The 6,138-nt window shown below is 46.5% G+C and overlaps 1 pseudogene; it reads right to left on the minus strand.

Moving 5' to 3' along the window:
- Positions 1-313: 313 nt before the first annotated feature.
- Positions 314-1,780, minus strand: LOC147463312 (uncharacterized; annotated as a pseudogene).
- Positions 1,781-6,138: the final 4,358 nt, after the last annotated feature.

The following is a 6,138-nucleotide window of genomic DNA, read 5'->3' on the forward strand; positions in this document are numbered from 1 at the left end:
TTAGAGTGAGGTCATCTCCCAAAAATATCCCAGTTTGCTTGAGTGTCGGTCTCTTCTTCAGGATTTCCTTCCTAGCTTCCAGTGTAGGGAAACGTATAATAAGTGCTCTTTCCTTGGGCCTTCCTTTCTCATCACTTCCTGCAGCGCGGATAGTGTGTCGTGTTCTCTACAATGGGTGCTCCTCAGTGCAATGTGCGTGACAATCTCACTCAAAACATGTTGAAAACAAAGGAACAACAGATAACAACTGATCACACAGAGACACAACAGTAGACCAGAACATAGGGCTTGACTATCTCATAGGACTCGACTATCTCAAAGAACCAATACAGACTCTGGCGTGGCAGCACACTCAGCTCCAACCCAGGACTCACAGGTACAATGGGGGTATCGAGGCTCAGATGTGCAGGGATGTGCAGACGTGCTATGTGTCTAGACTCTCTACTCTAGACCACTACTCTAGACCACGACGTGAAGCTGATAAGTGATGACCCAATCGCTACTACTCATATGTACAACCATAAAGAGCCACCACGGCTCATAAATATCAGCATATCTAAGTCTATCTCCAGTGAGTGGCGATGGTGACCTGGCCATGATGTCCACTAGACCATCGTATCCCTGCACGTATCACTGCCCAACGAGTCCGTCCAGTGTGAACCAGACCAGATCAAAGACCAACTGTGCTAACTGCGTGTCCTGTGAAAGTGACATTGTAGCCTGCTACAGGTTGCCCGCCACAAGACCGCTCCCCGTCCCGGAGAGTTGAAAACTGAAAACTGAAAGACCTGCAATCAGGTCTACTACTGATAAGACTCCAAGAGGTGATATCTACTGGTGGTCGGATGATGGAGGAGGAGGGAGAGGCTGGTAGAAAGGTGGGTAAGGAGATGGAGGCCAGGTGTATGGTGGAGGGTAGTGGCCATGAGGAGGGTACATTGGATATGGAGTAGCAACCCCATGAGCAACAGACTGAGTAGGGTGAGAAGGTGGAACAGGTGGAAACCCAGGAAAAGACTGATTAGGCTGAGAAGATGGGACAGTTGGTGGGAACCCAGGGAAGCTTTTGTAGGAGGAGGGAAAGAGGTGGACTGGGAGAGGGAGGCCATAGAGGGTCCATGAAACTGTAAGGAAGCTGATTCTGCTGGCTTAGACTCCATAGTAGGATGTTTTTTCTCAGCTGCTTGAGAATCCCTCGAATGAGCTTTGGAAACGTCTGTTTGTAGTGCCATAGGAGCTGTAGCTATAGCTGTAGCTGTTTGTGAAATGGCTATAGACTGATGTTGGACACATGAGGGACGCACTGTATTTACCACAGGAGAAAGTTCCTGAACTGCGGCCATATCATTTGCCTCATTTAATTGTATTTGTAAAGTGCGGACTATATGTTTGAGCTCCTGTACCTGTTGATTGAGAATCCTTATGCGATCTTGAGCCTGAGCAATTAACATATCCCTATCCATCGATTGTTGAAGGTAGCTGCGCACTTCCCTTTGCATACTGCCATAGACAGCGCGATGTAGACCGTTAGTACCTTGCAATGAGATGACTGCATCTATAATCGTTAAAATTTCTCTTCTGTCCGCATCTAGAAGTCTGTCTGCCTGAGATGCAAAGTTGGCAAACATGTCAGGTTGTCCGTGAGCTAGGTATCCCTGCAATACTCCTATGTGTCCCTGCACTAGGAGTAGTAGTAGGTGGTACTGCCGACACAACTGGAGAGTGTGTTTGGGTGCCTGCAACACTACTAACAAGAGGTGGTGTAAAAGTAGAAGTGGCCACAGAAGTAGTCATGCTCACTCTTGGCTTAACGGTATTGACGTCAGAGATTTTAACCTGTGATTCAGAGAAGGGTAGTGTTGCTAGCTCTTCCGTCGAATCCTTTTGTACTTTAGCCCTCTTGCGTAAAGTGCCTTTCCCTTTGGCCATTTTGGAACGGCCTTGTTCTTTGGCATCATCTTACAGAGTGAGAACAACAATTATATCTGCTTTTTGCTGCATAGTCTGCACTACCCAGTACATAATATGGACTGCATAGCAATTGAATCCCTCCGCTTTTCCTTTTCGTTGAGTCCGAAATCGCTTTGCCTTGTCCTGCAACGCCTTAAAGAGCAGATGGTGAAACGGATACGACAGACAGTGGCAGAGACAAAAAAATGCATCACATATTCCTGGAGGGGAAGGAACCACTGCTCTTTCCGGTGCACGCAATAAAAAATAATATTGTAAAATGGAGTACAACTGCTGATTCCTATGATAGTCCGCATCTGAGTGCAACAACAGTTCTTGGCACGCATTTGCAGTGTCTTCAGGGGAGAGATTGGAGAAGGTTTTAGTAGTGAGCAACGGTGCAAGCACATTTAGTATTCCCATCGCATGGCCAATATCCTCCACTGTAAGAGTAAGTCCATTTAGTTTTGGAAAAGTAAGTAAGATGGCACTCAGCTTGGCATTAGAAATGGTGCAGGACACATCGATTTGAGCCAAATTTTGAAGGCCAAGGTGTAGTAATTGCTGCTGAGAGAACATATCTTTGAGTATAGGGTTAACGCCTGTAAGTGATAAATCATTAGTAAGGGTACCTTCGAGATGGCACCAGAAGGACGGGGCACTTGTAGAGTGGTGACCTTGTCAGGAGTGACTGATTGGGGTGAATCTTCCTTGGAAGATTCCTCTGATAGTTGCTCTGAACTTGGAGCATAGTCTGACTTACTCTCACTGCTTTCCCCAGAGGAGGCAAAGGACTCTTGCTCAGACTGGAGGTGCTGCTCTCGGTTTCGAGTATGAACCATATTGATATAATGTAGCAGAGAATTTGTATGTAACTCGAGTTTGCAATTGCAATTGATGACACACCTGATACATATACAAATGTTTTCCGCAACTGAGTAGAGCTCCTTAAACCACAACCAGATACATTTTCTCAACCACACCCAAATACATGGTACATTACTATTGTTATTGTCACTGTGGCAAGGTCGAGCTTGAACTTTAACTCTGTTCAAAAGCTGCCATCTTCAAGTATATCCAACGCTGGGTGGCCAAAGATTAGATAGAGAGGAAGACTTGCGATGGCGATGGAGAGAGAGAGGCTTGGTGGCGATGGCAGTTGCTTGCTTTCGTGAGATGCAGGCCTGGGCTGAAAACGCTTTTTAGAGAATTGCCTGACATTAGGGCTGCGGGCTGTCTTTTAACGGGCTTGACTTAAAACGCTGAGGCTGATTTTAGCTGATTTTTCCAGGTCAGTTTTAAAAACTGACGTGGCTTTGCAAAGGCAAAAGGCTGAGACGGATGAGGGCGAGGGCGAGGGCGAGGCCAACTGAGGGTGAGCCCAGCAAGGGCGAGGGTCGGCATGGGCGAAGGCGAGGGTGAGGCCACCAAGGGCGAGGGCGAGGGCAGCAGAGTACTGAGGGTGAGCCCAGCAAGGGCGAGGTCCCGCAGTCCAAGAGTGAGGCCATCAGGTGCGAGGCTAAGCCAACATCATGTGTGAGTACACCAGCATCAAGCAGGCAAAGGGACTAGCAGCAGCAACAATAGCATGGGAAGATGAATGCAGAGAATAAGGTAATCCTACGTATTGAAAGAATCACGGTAGATGAAAATGCGAAGTTAAATTGCTGATGACATGTAAATGGCACACCCAGAAGATACCCACAAGGTACCCAAATGCAGAGCATAGAGACTTATATAAATGGCAAAAGAACTTAGTTCACATGGGCGCTAGAGATCACCATAAGTTTTAATAAGGCATTAGTCAGGTGGAGATAGTGGGTAGGCCAAACAAAAGGCAAGGAAGCGAGCAAAGTGAAGCGAGCAGAGTTAATCGAAGAACAACAAATTACAATTGAGGACCTCAAAGTGAACCACAACAAGAGTAATCAACTGTAATATGACCAAAGAAAAGAGTCAGACAAAATTTTGAACCATCCTCACCAGAGCAGTCGAAGGAGAGGAGGAGAGGGTACACGAGATACTAACATAGAATGAAGGATAGAGTTTCACAAAATCTAGAAGCATGCTTACCAAAGCAGCCGAGGGAGAGGGTATATGAGATAATGATTGGAACATCCAGATCAAGTTTAGGGTTGAGGAGACGGCGAGTAAGATCAACACTTGATTCTATAACCTTGACCATCAGCTTACAGAATGATAACATTTGATCCTAGACCCATTGACTAAAGGCAGCTGAACTCCTAGGGTGGATAATTGTACGGCTCCTTGGTGTAGAATATCCTGCACCTTGAATGGTCCTTGCCAGGCTGGAACCAACTTTTTTGCTTTTTTTTGATATCGAGCTTGATAAAGTAACACCAGTGCTCCTTGCGTTATTTTCGGCTTTCTGAGATGGCGATCATGCCATGCTTTGCGACGAAGCTGCTCTGCTTGCAAAGCCAAAGAAGCCAATCTTCGGCTTTCATCCAAAAGGTAGAGACGAGAGACAGATGCCGACCCCAAATCCCCATTGGCACGCAGATTGCCTACTCGCGGAGATCCTGAGTTGAATTCGAAGGGTGCAATCGCTTCCAGACTGAAAGCTAATTGAAATGGGGTGTGATTGGTTGTGGCTTTGAAAGAAGTTCGGTATGCCCAAAGGGTGTCGTGGATAGCTTGAACCCAAGATGATCGATGGAGATGACATGCTTTCCGCAGAAGGGCTATCAGAACCTTATTGGTGCTCTCTGCCTGCCCATTTGCTCTAGGGTAATAGGAACAAGACTTTCGGTGAAAAATCTTTTAGTTGGCGAGCAAGGTTGAAATCATTTCATTCACAAAGTGACTGCCTCTATCACTGGTGATCTCCAGGGGACATTCAAGCCTGCACAAAATATTTTCGTATAGAAACTTGGCTACATTATTGTCATTGCAATTAGTGGTTGCCAGTACCTCTGTCCACTTGATTGCATAATTTGTAGCCACCAACAGATACTTCCGATTACTTGGTTGGGCGGGGGGAGTAATTGGACCCACAAAATCCATGCCCCATCTCTCAAAGGGTTGCCATGCCATAGAGACCTACAGAGGACGGTTGGACTGCTTGCTTGGTTTAGGTCCACAGCGCTGATACACATCACATACCTTCACATAGGCAATTGCATCCCGAAAAACATAGGGCCACCATAAACCACACTGGAGAATCTTCTGGGCGGTGATGTGACCATGGTAATGGCCACCAGTGGGACCACTATGGGCATCCTCCAAAATATACTCCACTTCATGAGGGAAGACACACCACCTCATAACACCATCCGGTCTTGACTTGTAGAGCTGGCCTCCAATCAGAGTGAATGGCTTAGACTTCAACAACAGTCGTCTCTTTTGTAGTGGAGACGCGTTCTCTGGGTACAAGCGAGTAGATATCAAATGCAAAACATTGCCGTACCATTTCGGAGTGGTATCCACCTTGAAGAGACTGCTATCGAGAAAGTCATCCTGAACCCCTGTAGCTGCTTCACCAATTTGAACACGAGACAGGTGGTCGGCAAGGACATGATGTTTGAAGGGTCTGAGTATCACCTCGAAATCAAACTCTTGAAATAAAAGTAGCCACCACCATACACGACTTGCAACTTGCGGCTTATTAAGCAGATAACGCAGGGCATGATAATCAGTAATAATCGTGAAGTGGACCCCTAATAAATAATGGCGAAATTTTTGTAGAGCATAAACAATAGCCAAACCTTCCCTTTCTGTGGTGCTATAGTTGTGTTTTGCTTTGGTGAGTAGGCGACTTGCATAGTGAACAGGGCGATCCAGGTTGTACTCCTTACTAGGCTGAGTCAGCACAGCACCCACAGCCAATTGACTGGCATCAATATGCACATGAAAAGGGAGAGACCAGTCTGGAGCCACTAGAATAGGTGCTTCAGTGAGGCGTTTTTTGAGGTATGCAAATGCTTCAATCTTTGCATTGGACCATTGAAAGGAGACAGTAGCATTGGTGAGTCGGGTCAGTGGTTGAGCCACCTGTGCATACATGCGTATAACATGCAATGATAGCCTGTGTGGCCTACAAAGCTCTGCACACCTTTTGGGTTGATGGAAGGCGGTAACTTCAAAATTGCCACGATCTTTTCTAGGTCAGGCGCTAAACCTTAGCAGACACCACATGGCCTAGAACTGTACCCTCAGTGACCAAAA

Source organism: Adiantum capillus-veneris, chromosome 2, assembly GCF_014529385.1.
Source record: "Adiantum capillus-veneris isolate H3 chromosome 2, ASM1452938v2, whole genome shotgun sequence".
In the NCBI taxonomy this organism is placed as follows: domain Eukaryota; kingdom Viridiplantae; phylum Streptophyta; class Polypodiopsida; order Polypodiales; family Pteridaceae; genus Adiantum; species Adiantum capillus-veneris.